Source organism: Bidens hawaiensis, unplaced genomic scaffold (assembly GCF_021521415.1).
Source record: "Bidens hawaiensis isolate Kalapana, Puna unplaced genomic scaffold, B.hawaiensis_p1.1 tig00015851_1, whole genome shotgun sequence".
Taxonomy (NCBI): domain Eukaryota; kingdom Viridiplantae; phylum Streptophyta; class Magnoliopsida; order Asterales; family Asteraceae; genus Bidens; species Bidens hawaiensis.
In genome coordinates, this window is record NW_027492415.1 from 338,330 (window position 1) to 357,137 (window position 18,808).

Genomic DNA, 18,808 nt, shown 5'->3' on the forward strand with positions numbered 1-18,808 from the left:
ATGATCCTGTTGTGTTTCTCTGCATCAACAAGACTAACCAAACTTGTTTTGATGGGTTAGTAAAATATAAACACATATCGTTCATACCTGAAATACATGTTTTAACCTATTCTGATTTCTCCTAGCAAGACACATGCCGATAAACATAAATAAAGAAAATAATAATCATATATAGCTAATAGTACAACATAATGCATATATGCATTTAATTATAGTATTTTCGAACCAATAATATTTCATATTTAGATAGGAAATGATAAAGAGTCATTGTGTGACATCCTTTAACGTGGTAAAAGAATTAAATTTATCCATGGTAAAATGTCTCATCATTTCATAGATCTTTGATGGATTTATTAACATATAAATATATAATTACACATATACTCGAACTATAAGTCAAGTAATAATTACACATTGTCAAGGTCTTTCAAAAAGAATTTTCTCTTTAAAAGCTCATAAGTTTCTCTTGGTGATATGTGCATCATTGTAAACTATGATTATAATGGACCTTTTAAGAGTGAAATTTTGATAAAAGTATGGCTAATTATATCCAACTTACCTCCCTCTTTATCAAAATATCTCTTGATTTGTGCCAACCTCAATTCAAATTGTTTAGTCTATACGTAATAATCATAAATCCATGCATTTACCAATCCATCATGGACTTCTTTTCAAATTAATAAATTATGCATACACATTCACTTTTTTAGGATTTTTGTTGCATAAACTTGCTCATTAAAACGTCATTTTGTATCAAAAATCCTTATTGTACAATTCCTTTGTTTATTGAGATATTGTACTCATTATGTACATTCTCTTCTATGTGTATGTTTATTGATGCACAAGAATTCAATCATTAAGATGTATCAATTAACCTTTCAAGTATTCAACTATCTTAGAAACTCTTCAGGAGTTCCATTTATGTTCAACATATTCAATAATCGTAACATATTCAAATATAACTCTATACACAACAACCATTGTGTTCTCGAGAACTTACTTTACATGATTTGATAATTCAAATCCTTTAGAGACTTTCTTGTAAACTTTCAATATCAATTGAATCATAACATTTTATTAAATGCATATAAATTCTCTCTTTATATTACCAGACTATTTATGTATCGTCAATGATTCCACCATTGGAGAATGCGTCTCCTTATAATCAATCATGGGTCTTTGCAAAATCCTTGTGCCACCAATTTTGCCTTATATCACTTAATTGAATTTTCATAACTTATATAAAATACCCGTTTGTATTTAATACGTTTTACAACTTTAGTTGTACGAACTACTAGTACAACAAACTTTCCGTTATTTAGAGAATTCAACTCTGCCTGTTTGCGTCTTTCCACTTTGGCCAATTATGTTTGATAGGCAGATCTTAAATCTTGATCCTCATCATTTTCAGCGCTATAATTGTTAAGGCGTCGACTTTATTTCGATTCCATATATCTTGTAGACATGATAAAATATAATTTACTGAGAGCTCTTTATTTTCAGGTACCTGAGGTTCTTCACTAAACATCATGTCTAATGTCTTTCAAGAGACCTTTACTACACCTCGACTTGACTATATTTATTACTTGATCCAATTTTCGAGAAAATTTTACCTTTAGAACTGACCGGTCTACCATGCCACACGCGTGCATTATACTTATTATTAATATGCGTTTGTCCTTCTGGGACATTTATTAATTGGAGCATTAGCAGTTTGTATAGGTGTCTTAGCTAGACACTCTCTTTTGGTCAGTGAATCGTCCGGTAATTGATTCGCTAATCTTTATACATGAATTATCCTTTGAACTTTTAGTTCATATAATCTAGTATGAGGATCAATGATAATTCATTCCAACTAAATTCTTTTTCCAACTGTTTTATATACCCCTAATGTTGGGAATGCTGATTCACTGAAGTGAAAACTAACGAGCTATAAACAAAAATTACATTAACGGCTCTAAGTATATAATCTTAGATATCGACATAAATTCCCAACTTCCTTTGTGGCCTCATATTTGTGTCTTATGGTGGATTAACTTCAATATAACACACATTATATGAGAAATACATGGTTACTGACCAAAACCAATTACAATGGGGAGGAAGTATTATAACTTCTTGGCTTGATGTGAATTAGTTTTAAAGACATGTAAAATCATATGTACTCAAATACAAACATGAACCTTTGTTCTTGTGATAATTGCCTTTATAACTAATTATAGACGCTGAGTAAGCGTTTTTAACAAAAGAATTTATTAAATAACATACTCTGTTATGAAGTTCAACACTTATTCCAATGATCATTATTAACTTGGAAATCAAATTCATTATTAAACCGAATATAACATACCAATCTGGAATAATATGCTTGCTAACTTATTAGCTAAGCCATAGATCATGCAAACATGAAGTTGCGATCTTGATAACCATTTAGACGATGCATCGATTTTCAAAACACTAAATGGTATCATGATAGGATATGTATATCCTTTTCTCAATTCAATAACATCGAGGGATTCACACCCTCCTCAATTGGTAAATAAATGATTTCCCTTAAGAGTAATATTACATGTATAATGAAGAATCTTTTGGTTCCTCAATAAATTTCACATCATTGACTCGGTGTGGTCACGCCATAAGATACTCATGATCCATAAACTTCAGGTTTATGATCGTATATGTATCATGCTTCTTTAGTACGAGATTGTAAATATGATTGAACATTGTATTATTGTTTCAAACGATCAGTGATTTCACTTTTGTATTTCCAGATTGTGTTCTCATATATGATCAATCTCTTTGCCACTTATGGTGGTCGATCTCAAAATTAACATGAATATAATTAAAGTTCTCGTGGTTGAACTCATTATTAGCATGACCATCATTATAATTCTTATAGACAATCTCATCCTTAACATGATCGTCATTACGATGTTCTCAGTTACGTCCATGATCATTATATAATTACATTCACTTCAGGGAATGGAGTATAACCATACAGATGTCATAGCTTACCATTACTTTCTCGGACGTACATATATAAAATCATTGAATCTTTCACACTCTCATCAAACATGTTATACTCTTTTAATAGTATTGCTACTTCAGGAGCATTATTGAGGAACGACAAACAAATTGTCTTATCCAGCTTTTCCTCAAAAATAATCTTCTCATAACATCGATGGAGAATTAACTAAATGTTTGATTCACATATGATATCGAAGCTACTATTTATAACCTTCGCTAATGAGATTAGGGAGCATGACACTTCATGTGTCATTTTTAATCACATTTACACTTTCATGAGAGTGATAGATAATATATCATAACTTTGATTTACTTGATCTATTCAACGCTATTCATATAAAGAGACTAAAATATCTAGAAAAAATTTATATCATCAAGTCAATCTACAATGTAACTTGTTATGACAAAAATACTACGGTGTTATATATAACACAACTTATATTACATGCATACAAACACATCTACAATTTGCCTCACTATGTTGCATTGTGTATAGCGAAACAAACATGTTAAGCTCCAAAAATAACTATATCACATTCATGATTGTAAACATTTATATATGATACAATACAAGATCTAACCTCGCTAACCAACTATTGTATCACCTTTACTATATTAGTATATTTATTAAATTTTATATCTAAAGAAACTTTGGAGCCATAATTTTCTTGACTTCAATTGGTTTGATACTAAATTATTAACCATGCAAGTCAAGTATATTAAACTTGCGAAGGTATATTTGGTTAACCAAACATTTAAATACAAATATATATCAATAAAAGTTTAAAACGATTGTAATAGTCAATCCAATTGTAGTCTAATATAAATATTATAAACGTGGTGATAAAATCTTATATATTAATCATATATGATTGAATTTTAGAAACCAAATAATCATAGTAATAAGCAAAGCCATTTATTAAAATCATAAACGTATCAACATAGAATAAACCGAATTATCAACAAGAATAAAATCTCGCCGACGTCTACTTTCTAAACACTATTCTTCAATAAAAAAATATTTTCTTAGTATTTTGGTCTCATCACTTATAGAAGGATATATTAATATTAATTCTAGAATTTTATATAAATAAACAACAAATTAAGTTGTAAATGCATATAAATAAAAACGTGAAATATGTGTTACGAGAATAGCAGAGATCACGTTTTTTTTAAGATATGTAGATTTACACACATACTAAATTAATATCTAAAAACACGTATGGAAAACGCCTAACAACTTTTTGATTTACCAGGAATAAAATTGAATTAATTATTATAATAACTAGGGTATAGCCCGTATTACACACGGGTGGAAAAACATATCAACAAATCATATAAATATAGACAACATAATCAACCAACACAAATATGTTTCGAGCAAGATGATACTTTTCGACTGACAAAAGTAATAAACTAATTATAAATCTTAATACAATAGGGTATAAGATATTAATAAGAAACTTTAAAAAATAAAACCAACATACTACAAATGACATTGCCATTTAGCAATCCAGACATACTACAAATGACAAATATTGCTATTAAATAAAAGTAACATATTGAAAAATATTAATAAAAATATATAGGAAGAAAAAAACATAAAGTAATTGTTAACAGCATTACTTTATTAAAATCAATTTCATTATATTTTTTTAATTGTATACATTAATCTTGATATTTATGCGTAATTAAAAATTATTCGAATATTAATTAAATGATAACTGCATCATTTGAAATTAAAAGTACAACTCTAATACAATTAATATGTTATAAACAAAATGAATTCATATGTTATAAACAATTGCAAAAGTTTAAATAAACATACATATTTACCTATACTATGAGTTTGACAACAAAACCTTGTCATATTTCATAATCTACATATATAATATGCAAGTAAACATAAAAGTAACATTTATAAATTTATCTAACAGAACAACGTAATTAGTATACATTCATTCATTCCTACGTTTATATAGACATTATTGGTTATAAACTTAGTATTAAACTATTTTCTATTTGATTAATTTTTAGCTATCACATGGATCATATATATTTATCAAATAATTTTATTTGTAAAACAAAGAAAGTGTTATGGTCAAAGACATCATAACTAATAAATTAATTAGTTGTCAACATATATTTCAAAAACATATATTCAAAACGATTTAGATATATAAAAAGTATAACTTGTTTTGAAGTTGGCAAAATATAATATCATTAATTATAGTTATATCATATTGGTCAAACGATAGTTAGTTATCACAATATTTGAAATCATTCTTAAAATACATAAATCTTTGTAACAATATTATTAGTGTAATTAAAATAAATTTGAGTTTAAATAATTTAATTTGACTTCCATAATTACTCGGGTCTTTTGGAAAGCGTTAATAATTTGACTTCTAAAGTTAAGTAATTTAATTTGACTTCTACAATTAAGTAAATGGAAATCAAATTGTAAATTAATTAATTACCTTAAATATATTTAAAACAACAATCAACTGTCATAAATTGAATTAAAAGTAATTAATTTGCAATGATTTACGTGAACTTAAATGTTGGTTATTATATTTTTAATTTAATAATGATTACCATACCCAAAAATTTACCAAATAAAAACTAATATTTAATAAACGATTATATGAATAAAATACATTTGGAAGACACATAGCCGAGGGCCTCTTCGTTCTAAAGCAGCTCTAGGAAGGGAGGGTTTGAGAGGGAAACAGCCACTGAATACAGTTTGTTTCCATCTCAACACTCTCCCGTCTTCCCGTCGCAGATCGTCGCTTGTTAATATTAATCAGAAATAATATATAGATAATATAAAATTGTGAATCACCAAAAGAACTTCACTTAATACAAGTAACTTGTAAAGAAATTTTTAAATAGAATTTGACCAATAATCAAAATCATGGAAATGTGAAAACAAGTGAAAATCATGGAAATACATTGCATATAGAAAATATAATGTAAATGCTAATATGTAATAGATTATTATATTGCAAATCTTGTAATTAAAATCATGAAAACTTTATAACTTATTTATTGGGTTTTCCACATATAACGTAATTGGTTATATATAGAAAATATAATGTATCTTACAATATAATAACAGAATAATATTTAAGTCAAAGATATTGAAATATAAAAATAGTAAGGTGTAAATGTTATTATTTCTGTCAAAATAAGATGTAACAACTAATTAGAAAATATAATAAATTAATAATAACAAAATTAATAAACTTATAATAATTATTATAAATTATAGAGATTATCATAAACAAATAGATAAATATAAGATACAAATAACTTTTTCTTTAATACATCGGTTCTGATTAAAATATATTAAATGGACTTTGACCAACGACAATATATGGTTGATTATATAAAAATCAAATAAATTACATGAATTTCGAAAAATAAATAAATACATGAATAATAACAAAAATATACATCAATATTAAACAAAAAATAAGATATTTTATCAACAAATCTTCAATCCACCAAATTAGCTATATCAAGTTGGGAACATAACCTTAAATGAGAAAATTAAATATTAATATTAATATTAATATCAAATAATAAAAAGATTATCAGTTATGGAAGATTTGAATTATGTAAACAAATGTAAAATTGATGTTCTAATTGATAACCAGAATATTTGAATCGCGTTACCGGAAAAACGAAATAGGGATAATCTCCATTGTATCTTCGATTTTGATATATAACCTAAAGATATTATAAGAAAATCATATAATAATTAATATAAATACAAACAAAAACGGAAAACAAAAATCTTACTGGAAACTTTACCGGACAACCTTACCAGAAATCCGTAATAACTTCAAAAATATTAATTCAATCTTGGATTTTGATATGCTAAGAGATTATTACAACATATAATAATTAAAATCAATATAAAACCATATCGGAAAACCTTACCGGAAAAAGATATAACCTTGCCGGAAAATCATATAGCATTGTTGACCATTAGAGTATAGTATATAACCTTACCAGAAAATGATTAATCCCGATCTACATTACCGGAATATAAAAGATGGTGGATGGTGGAGTTAGTAAGCAGAGAGAGAGAGAGAGAGATTAAAATGATTAAGGTAGAAAATCTTAAGGTTTAAATATAGCGTGTGAGATGATTTGGCAATAATAGGCAATGTTTTCAGACCCGGCCCCAACGTCGACCTGGAAGCCTTGCCGGGTCAAAGGTCGGACCGACCCGAGAGGGCGGACCGGTGTTTGACCCGGATGACATAATATATAATTTAAATATATAAATATAATATATATGTGTGTGTGTGTGTGTGTGTGTGTTTAAGTTCATGAGAGAAATCGATTTATTACAAGAAATGAGAGAAGTGGATCCAGCCAATAAGACATTTCCTATTCTTTTTTTCTTTTTATTTAAATGGAGGGATAGGTTGATAAAATCCCATAAATTTTTAATATGGAAAGTTTATTCCAATTTTAATTATTAAATTTGAAAGGTTTTCGTTAACATTATTAGGATTAGACTTATCAGATAAGTATGATTTTTTTATATTTGTATTTATAAACGATGATGAAGATCAATATCATACATTCCACATAATATCCTATTCTTTTTTTCTTTTTATTTAAATGGAGGGATAGGTTGATAAAATCCCATAAATTTTTAATATGGAAAGTTTATTCCAATTTTAATTATTAAATTTGAAAGGTTTTCGTTAACATTATTAGGATTAGACTTATCAGATAAGTATGATTTTTTTATATTTGTATTTATAAACGATGATGAAGATCAATATCATACATTCCACATAATATCATAGATTCATAATACATTAAAATTTATCCTTTTCATTATTAACCTCAAACACAAATATATAATTTAACAACTTAAACTATATATGAGGTCACACAATTTCACTGATTTATAACACTACAAACTATATCACACTCAATTTACATATTCATTAATCCGTAGAAATTATAATAATACTCACAAATAATATAAACAACCAATATAAAAGCATTCATCTATGTTCAACAAAAAAAACAATCTACGCATGAAGTGACTCGAATGTGAATACACACTTACACACAAGATAATACCTAAACATACAAAAAAATCACATTTCAATTAATAAAAGATAACATAAACGCGCTTAATCCGAAACAACCTACACAATAATAATTGTTTCATATCATCATCTTTATTTGTAGTTAAAAGATACTAACATGAAATCCTACACAAATTACATATATATCATCTACATTCATACACAATAATTAAATTCCCTACACAACATAAACGTACCATACACATAATGTGTTTCCTACACCATGCATAACATACACAAGATAATAAACATATTATACCATACACAATACACAAATTATATCATACACAACTCATAAGTTTTATACACAACACATAAACAAATTAACCTACACCACTATTATGTGTCCTACACAAAATAAGATCTCAGTTGTTTTTAACCCACACTAAAAGGTTTTATTTAGTGTACACACTGATTAAGTTTTATATATGAATATAAAATATGCCTATAATGAATGGGTAACTGTTGTAGTTTAGGCAATGTATTTAAGTGTAGGATCATTCACAAAATATGTATTTCACGATGTATACGTTAAAACAAAGTTAGCCCTAAAGTAGATTTTTTATTTATTAACAAAATAATAAAGTAATATGTAGGAGTAAATAAAATGGTATTCTTGTCTAAATATAAAATCAAGATTCTTAAATAACAATAAATAAATAAACAAACACTTGAAATGGGGAAAATTATAATTGACAGGTGAGAGATCGAGATAACTTCCTTTTAAATGGAAAATGCAATAAATTAAGCATGCTCACAGTTGACAAAATTACCCTTTTTTATTTATAAAGATGTTATAACAATGCTTAAGTAATTACAAAATTGTCATTTCTATTTTACACCATTGATTACAAACAATCAGTGGTCCAGATCGATTTCTCACACTTCTCGCTATAATTTCACTTCTCTCTTGAACCATCCTATATATATATATATATATATATATATATATATATATATATATATATATATATATATATATTCTTTTTTAGTTAATTTTCATTGTTTAATATTTTGTGAAGATTCTGTTGGACATGCACTAATATAAATAGGATTTATTTCCATTGTTGAGTTAATTTCCGTTATATAGGATATATTTTTCATTTTTAAAGACATCAAGATAGCTTGGTTGGATGGTTTGTGTGCTATGTATTAAGACTTTCATCTCGTCCAAAGCCCAGGTTCGAATCATAGTCCACGCAACTAATTTTTGATTTATTAAAAAAATGTTTGATGACTTGGCAATGATGTGGCATTGATGTGGAGAAGCTAGTTGAATAACATGTGGATAATTGATGTGGAGAGGCTAGTTGAATGACATGTATACAAATTATATTGCTTTAATAGTATGTAAAGATTGATATTTGATAACTTATACGAGAAATGAAAAGTGATCAATAAAATAATAAAATAAACGACTGTTCATGAAAGAAATTATTCACATGAACTCAAAGAAAATAAATAAATAAATAAAAATTTCTGGACGATCATGTTGTGATAAATTAAGAAAAAGTAATTATGAGCTAACCCCATAAGTGCCTCAAATTAAGTTGTCTGCTAAACAGAAAAGGTTTGACAAAATCAAAATAGAATTTTCCGATAACCTAGTTGTTTCAGTCGCACAAATCAACCCACCCCAATATATTAAAACTCAATAGTCATGTTCATAATGAAATCAAAGATTCAATTTGCTGACCTGATTCGGAGATTACCCTAACTTGAGCATTGAAAGTGGTGGTTGGGTTTTGTGTGATATGAGGGGATTAGTGTTCTTGTGAGACTCGTGCTGATAACGTGTTGTAAAATAAGCATAATAGCCAAACATGTGGAAGAGAGATGTATGGAGGAAGATGTAGATTTAATTAATTAGGTGTGTATTACAGTAAGATACAATAATATGTATATATAGGAAAAGATAACTTAAAGAAAAAGTCTAATCTATATTAGGTATTGATAACCATAATAATATATATTTATAACACACACCAATTTGTACACACCTATGTTAATCAAAGATCCTATTTATTAATAACTACTTAAATTTTTCATAGATTCTGGACCTTGTTGGGAAAAAGCCAAACATTTAACTTCGTGTTATGAAATGCAGAAGCACCTATGCAGTAAAGACTCTTTTTGGTACAAATTTGGAAATGACTATTAAGATACGTAAGTGATTATACAATGCAAGCTGCATATTTTTTGGTAAAATGTAGCCAGGATAACAAATATTAGTCTTTTGTAACTCTAGCTAGGTAAAATGCAACCATCGTATCAAATATTAATATTTTGTAATTATAGGTTAGCTTCAAGCATATTTTGTAAACAACAAAATTTATACAGCCTTATAGGCCTAATTAATATCTTTATTAACATTTTTCTTTTCTCGCATGTCAATAATGGAGTCGATGAGGAAGATTTCAAATATTTGTATCTGAGATGTTGCAAGAAGTTGATCTAAATGACCGTGCAGTATGTCTGTTAATTATTATCGTTATTATTAGGGTAAGATTTAAGTATTACCTCATCTTTATGGATAACTTCTAAATAGAATGCTTTGGCTCTTTTTTAATTTGTCATGCCCGGTACATTTACATTTCCACTTTTTCAATGGCCAAGTTTAGAAACGGTCCTGGCTCGGAACCTTTAAGCACCGACACTCCAGAGTCCAGACCCTTCGGACCCAAACTCACCAAGACATAAAAGGTTCGTTTTTGTTTTAACTACCTAACCGGTTGGTTCTCGGTTCCTGTTTTAGCTACCTAAATGGTTCATTTGCTTTACAATTCGGATTGGTTCCGACCCGTTTGAGATAGCAAGACATTTTTTGTTCAACCCAATACACATTACATGGTCTGGTGGTTAGGGCGCGCCTCCAGTAAGTAAATGGGTCGGGTTCACAACTCACATAAATCTATTTAATTTTGTTTCTTTAAGTTGTAACTAGGTAGTTAATTAGATTTTGACTTATTTTAATATTGAGGGATTAGACCTACTATCTTAATTGAATTCATAAGGTATTAATAGAAATGGACTCATTAATTTTTGGATTTCACGAATTTAATTTTAATGACCCAATCACCCCTCTTACATACGGATTCTTTGGACAATCAACAACTACAGACTCTTTGGACAATCATCAACTACAGACATGTCTATGAAGTTGCAGCTTAGCAAGTAGCGAGTGACGCCATACAAGGAGTTAGTGGTAAATATTCATGTTCTTTTGTGGAAATATTCTAAATGAAAATCCATTTAAGGTTTGCAATTTATTGTAACATTTTTGTGAACGTAGTTACAGCCATAGGAGGTTTGGACCATATAATCTCTCCAATAACTGATTATTATTATTATTATTATTATTATTATTATTATTATTATTATTATTATTATTATTATTATGCAGGCAGGCACTGTGTATGTGTATGGTGTCACTATTATGGTTCTATATAATTTGTCTTTAGCTTTACCCTTTTTGTATTGAGTGACAAAATATTATCTATTCATTTATATGTTTTTTTGGTTTTAGCAGCACATATATACCAATTTATATTCAAACATTTATTAATTAACTGAATATTGGAACTTTTTAGTGCTTCTGTTTTTTTAGTTAACCGCCTTAACGCGTAAACTGGCCGAGTCTTTTAACATCCGAAAATTTTTAATACAAACAAATAAATTAATATAAATTATAAAAATCAGTTATCACGTGTTTATATTATCTATTTTCTAATATGATTATTCAAAACCAGGTTTACCTGCCGGGTGGACTCTATACCAAGAGGCATTTTAGTCATCTAATCTCGAACAATATTCTTATTATGTTTGCATCTGGAAGGAGCACTCCTGAAATATAATTATCTGAGTTAAAGGTAATCTGTCACTGTAAGACCCCGTTACCGGTGCCTCACTTTAAACGTTGGATTTACTCATAAACACAGTTTTAAATATCAGAGTTAATTAAAACTTTCGTGGAATAATATAAAAGTCAACCATTCATTACAAATATTCATAACTTGTCTTTTTAAAACATACTTAAAACATAGTATCAAACATCATGACAAATCTTAAAATGCCAGCCTCTTCAATCTTGCCATGTGTCCTGCTCAAACCAGCTGCCCCAATCTGTTAACCTGCGTGCATACTAAAAGTCAGCTACATTGAGTGAGTTCTAGTTTACCAGACGAGATACGATACATTCACATACTTACATATGCACCCGAAGTTACACACCTCCGTATTTACTTACATACTTACATACACACATACTTTCATTCTGTCATTCATACTTACATGCATACTTTCATTCATACACATACGTTTAAAGAGCATTTCGCCCTATAACCTTCGCCGATATTATTAGGGTCGGTTCCCTACATTTGCCGACATTATTAGGGTCGGTTCCCTACATTCGCCGACATTATCGGGTCGGTCCCCTACATTCACCGACATTATCAGGGTCGGTTCCCTATATTCGCCGACATATCAGGGTCGGTTCCCTACATTCGCCGACATTATTAGGGTCGGTTCGCTTTTCTAACTATGCCTTCCATAAATTTCTATACATTCATAATTATAACTTTCGTACATTCATACATCACTTATACATCATATATATGTCAACCATATCCTTAAATCATCCCTTGACAGTACATGAAAAATCTGAAGATCGTTCACGTGCTATCAATAATACATACATTACTTACATATATCATTCATACATCATATATCAATCATATCTTTAACTACCTCCTGACGGTACATGTAATATCCGAATATCGTTCACGCACCGTCAGGCAATCATCATACATAAATCATTCCAAGCATACACTTACCACTTAAGATAAGTGTATTAACTATCACATAGAGTATGCACACAGCCCCGAAAACATAAAAAGGAATGGGGCTAGAAACTCACCTGAACTCGGTTACGTTCACCGTTAATTGTTATTCCTTTCCTTAGCTGTGCACGACTAACTGTATAACAATTACACTTATCAATTAACTATCACTACCCATATCGCGTTTCTAGTTTAATTATAACCCTCAACGAACGGGGATCCGGGGGCAGCGCCCCTGGCAGCGAGGTTCTAGGGGCGGCAACCCCTAGCAGGGTCCAAGGGGCAGAGCCCCTGGCTGGGGTCGAATTTCCATTAGAATTTTGAATCATAATTAATTTGCTAACTTAAAAGTTCAAGGGCTTCTTTGTAATTAACTCATTTTTTTCTAAGTCCAAGGACCATTCAGTAATTCTTTCAAAGTCTAGTTCGTTATTATGCTCCTTAACGAATTGGGGTTCATTCGTTACTTCTGTCTTCCATAACGAATTAGCTAATTCGTTACTTCATAACGAATTGGCCTTCATAGCGAATTGGTCCTTATAACGAATTGAACTTTATACGTTTGGTCTTTTTAACGAATTGAACTTCTTAGCGAATTGAACCCTTATAACGAACCAGTCCTCATAACGAATTAGACCTTATAACGAACTGGTCATCATACGAATTGGACTTAACGAACTGGGGCTAGTTTGTCAGTCTTTCCTTCAAAAATCAGTTCAATCAAAGCTAGTTCGTTAGACCTCAGCTAACGAATTAGGGTTAGGTCAGAGAATGTCAGAAACATTCTCTAACGTAACCTACCTCGTACCCGCCGCCTTTCCGGCGTCGTCGCCGGAAAAACGCGGTTTCGCCGGAAAAACGAGTTTTGACTCGTTTTTAACCGTTTTTCGCCCCGTTCGATCAAGATCTGAGCTAGGGTGACCTCTAAGCTCTTCTTAGGTTTGGTTTATGCCCGATTCCACCCGGATCTCGTGACTTAAACGGTTTAACAGTGTCGGCTCGTCGTTTCGTGACCATATCTAACGGGTTAAGCTCAAACAACATTATACTATCATTACCTTGGGTCGGGATCGGTTCTTCTTCTATGTTTCGGCTAGAGAGAGACTTAGAGAGAGAGAGAGAGCTTAAGTGTGTGTTTTGGTGGTGTATGGAATATGTGTAAAATGAATTAAATGGGTGATTAATGGTTTATATAATTATGGATCATGGGCTTAAGCCCATGGTCCTTTCCTCTTTCCTTCATAACCCAAGTCCATACCCACATCCATTTAACCCAACACTAGCCAGACTCATAATAAATTCTCATTTTATTAACCGAAACTAGAAAACGAGATGTTACAGTCACATATGAATATACGCTTATTTTCTATTTAAGTTATGCTACCTACTGACTGATGTTAGTATGTTATGCTATTTTTGTATAGACGATTTGCAAACAGGCATATTTTTTAGTTTGAGAATGCGACTCAAGAGCAAATGAAAATAACCGAGTTACGTCTTCAAAAGCTTTTCTCAAGCATACAAATTTCTGCTTCTCAGCCCCTTTTGCAAGTGATGTCACTAAAGGAGAAGGTTATTTACTTATTTTACATTTTTACTTTAAAAATTGATGTTATTTCTTTTTAGTCTTAAATAAAAATTAGTATAAAGATTCAAAAAGCCCTTACATTGTTAGCCGGTACATTATAAAAAATTGTTTACCTTTTACACTAATATTGATCTTTTTAATGTAGAAGGTTGGGTGAACGTTTTAGAAGGGCATATAACCGCTCCATTAATATCTTCTGACACAAAAGCATCTCCGATGACTACATGGTCTCGCCCACCAATCACAACCCATATACTAGATGTAGCCCACGGATGTCCTGCTGGTGGAATTAAAGTCATGTTAAGAAATGTGCAACAAGAAGCCAGGTCGGTGTTTGGTGACTCGGATAAAGACAAGTGGATTACAGGATTACACAAGGTTCATCAGTTACAGATAAAGATGGAAGAAGCAGTCAACTGATGAAAATGGTCAATAATTTGAGCCCTGATGTGTAACGAATAAGTTTCAATACTGGAAAATACAACCCAAACGGTTTCTTCCCGTTTGTCGTGATTGTGTTTGAGGTTAAAAAATTCCCAAAAAATTGGAACATTTTCTTGTTCCTTTGTTGTCTTCACCTTTTTCATTCTCTACCTATAGAGGCAGCAGTTAGTTATGTCATACATATCAAAAAGTCATGATAAAAGTCTAACCCATGTTTCTGTTAGTCTTTTATGTTACCAAGTTCTGCAATGTATGTGACACATTAAAATGTTGCAACCCATTTATTGGTACTTATTGGCTCAAATCTAGACCGAACCCAAACGAACGAAGAAAAAAAAAGTTTCGATGGTTCGGGCTTGGATTCGGTTTGGTCCTTTCTATCTTATAGTTTCAGTTATGTTTTATATATTTAAATAGCATCATTAGTATATGAAATATAATATTAATGGCATTTTTTAATGTTAATATTATGATGCAATTAATAGTTAACTTTTCAAATATAAATTGGATGTGGCTCAATAGTAGAGCACTCACTTTACTAAGTGAGAGATAGGGGGTTCAAACCTCACTATCATCGAGTCATGACTCACCCGGTTTTACCAGCTCCTCGTTGTCGTGCCGTTTGGCGAGCATGGGGGTCGGGTTTTATCCGGGGAATCCCTCAATAGGTGGACCGCAAGGGGCTCCGTCCGTCTGGACTCGTGGCCGGCTCGGGCTACCTTAGCCAATGGGGGCCGCGTACGGAGTACCCGGTGTTACTTAGTTAGTCGTTCCAATAAAAAAAAGTTAACTTTCCAAATAAATAAAGCACCTTATTCACCGACTTATCACCCCCTGCGCAAAACGACTTCATACCGAACGCATTCTCATTGTGTCCCCCGCTGCAACGCGAGTGCACACCTACTAGTGTGTGTGTGTGTGTGTATATAGTTTGTTTACTAATTAAATAAACTTGTTCGGGCTTTAAACGAGAGTTGGGAATGTTTGGTTGGAGGTAATGGAATGAAGAGGGAATGGAATGGGAGAATGAATGGAATGAACAATGGAATCATTACCATTCTTTTGTCTTGTTTGGTTAACCTATGGGAATGAAATGAATTAATAGTTAATGTTGTTTGGTATCCAAAAAATTGTATGATTAAAATAGAAATAATTAAAACACTATTATCTCAAAGTAAATTTTTTTACCAAAACAAAAAACCTGGTGGTGGTAACGTCGGCGACGAAAATGGTGGTGGCGGCAGTGGTGGTAGTGGTGGTCAGACGGCAAGGGCGGTGGTGGGAGGGGGGAGCATTAGTAGTTATGGCGATTGTAAGGTGGCGGCGACTGTGGTGGTGGTCAGGCAGCAACAATGGTGGTGGCGGTAATGGTCAGGTGGCGACAGTGAAATGGTTGCGGTGGCTATGGTGACAATGGTGGCGGAGGCGGTGCTGATGGTAAGGTCGTGGCGGTGTGGTAGTGTAGGTGGTGGTGGAGGCGACGGCGGTGGCGGTCAGGTGGTGGTGGTGGCTGTTGTAGTGGTGGCGGTTGTTGTTGTTAGGTGGTGGTGGTGTTGAGAAAGTATAATGAAGAATGAATGCAATGAAAAAAAAAGAAATGAGAATGAATGGTTTTGACTGAATGAAATTCCATGTGTAATGGATGATTTCATTACATTGAGCAACCAAACACTATTTTTTTTATTCCGAAACAATAAATCATTTTATTCCCTCCGTAATTACTGTATACCAAACGCTACCTTACACTGTAAAAGAATGTGAGGTCTGATTGGTTTGGGGAGTGATTATATTATGATAACAATCATTATCATAACTCTAAACAGGTTACAGGTCAAAACTTGGGGTCAGCCAGCAAAACAAAACCACTGTCCAATTCGTCTCATGAACTATTTTTAATTAATTGCGCCACCATAACTGCCGCAAGTGACCTCCGGCCACAGTTGCAGGCTGCCGCTCAGTAGCGCTCCTCCGCTGTTGCTCAGCCCGGTTCACTCGCAGTCCTGCTGCCACTCTGGCGCCAGCGCGACTCACTCGTTTCAGTTCGTTGAACCTCGGTGTCTCTAACAGTTATTATCTCATAGGTAATTAGATAGATAATTATTTTATTTATTCCATGCCCGTGTCATTTGTAACTGGATCCAATCACGTTTAGTTTTCGTGTTGATTACTCGTCTACATTCCGATGCGTATATATTAATTCACATGTTTAATTCATTAAATAATTATTATCGAACCCAGTTTATTTGGTAATAAAATTTTGACTGGTCAACACCGAATCCCAACAGGATCGCCAACCTTAGTCGAAGTTGTGATATTAAGATTGATGGAACTATAGGGATTACCCCTTTGCTGCTCAATATGGAGCTTCTTAGAACCATTGACATGGTTGCTGCTGCTGCCTTCCTGGTGGAGTTGTCCATCTTCAGGATCAGGTGTGCTAAATGAACGTGAGCCGCCTTTATAGCTTTGCTTTATTGAAGTTAAAATGAAGGAATTGCATGCAAAATTTTACAGTTTTACACAATTTGTCTGCTTCCATGAGCAATCTTTATAGCTTTGATTTATTGAACTTTGCTTATGTTTTTGTGGGCAATTGGGTGTGCCAAATGTTTCATGTGATTTAGGATTTGTTTTGGGTATAGCTTTCAAGACATGAACTAAAAGTTGACGCAATAGGATGCATACTTTTTTTTTGTAGCATTTTTCTTGTTTATACCTCACATGAACATTACCATTAGATAGCCCACTTGAGCCTTATCCCGTGTGTTTCCTATTTCACCCATTTTAAAGCCACTTAGTCAAACTAACCATTTCTCCCTCATGTTAGAATTTTGGTTGACTAGAATTTAATTATTTTTAGTGAAAAGAACTTTTAAAAATTTACTATGAGATAACATGTAGATTTGAACGATAGCTCTTTGATTATATAAACGTCGGTTTTATACAGTTTAATCCTTTCCGTTTGTTGTATTTTAAGTTAGCATAGCCATCGAAATTTTAGCACTTTGGCAATTTTATATTCTCCTTTTCCATGTCCTTACCTAAGCGAAGTTACAACCCACACAAAAACCTCTTAATTTATGCATCTATTTCATGTTAGTCAGTGGAGATTCAATCCCTCTACAACCTTATGATATCCCATGTTTTGTTTTTTACAATAAAGTATTCTATACATATACCATTATGTATATGATCATACATTTAGCCGAGTGTGTATGAAATATTGTGAATAATGTGTGATACCCGGTAAAATAAAAAGTACTATTATATTCCATAATTGAGATTAAGACATGTTTAGGCTAGATTAACTGAAGATTAAGACCCATAAGTTAAATATAGTATTTTAATCTAAGAATGAACGGAATATATACATTGTAAAACACATGAGAAGTGAGACGGGATAAAGAAATTTCGGTGATAAATAATGGAGAAACAAACGTATTCGGTTAAACGTGGAATATTCAACCCGATATTCGAGAAAGTTTCCAGGGGTGAATCCATTTGAATATTTTAGAGGATCGAAAATCGAGAACGCAGGCGAATACGTGGCTCAATTTTGAGTTACAACGAAGTGGGAAAATGCAAATTAATATTTTCGAACACGGTCGTTAAAGCACCTGCACCGATGAGCTTGTAAAAGTTAATACTATCGCCGTATTTGAAGTTTTTAATTTAAATAAAATAAATAAAATACACACCATAAGTTTGGATGAGTTGTTTTTGGGAAAAACAACTACACTAGTTTTATTAAGTTTGGAGTAACACGGAACCGACACCGGGTAACG

General features: G+C 31.6%; 1 pseudogene; it reads left to right on the plus strand.

Moving 5' to 3' along the window:
- The first annotated feature begins 10,589 nt into the window (after window positions 1–10,589).
- Window positions 10,590–15,192, plus strand: LOC143549839 (uric acid degradation bifunctional protein TTL-like; annotated as a pseudogene).
- The last annotated feature ends 3,616 nt before the right edge of the window (window positions 15,193–18,808 follow it).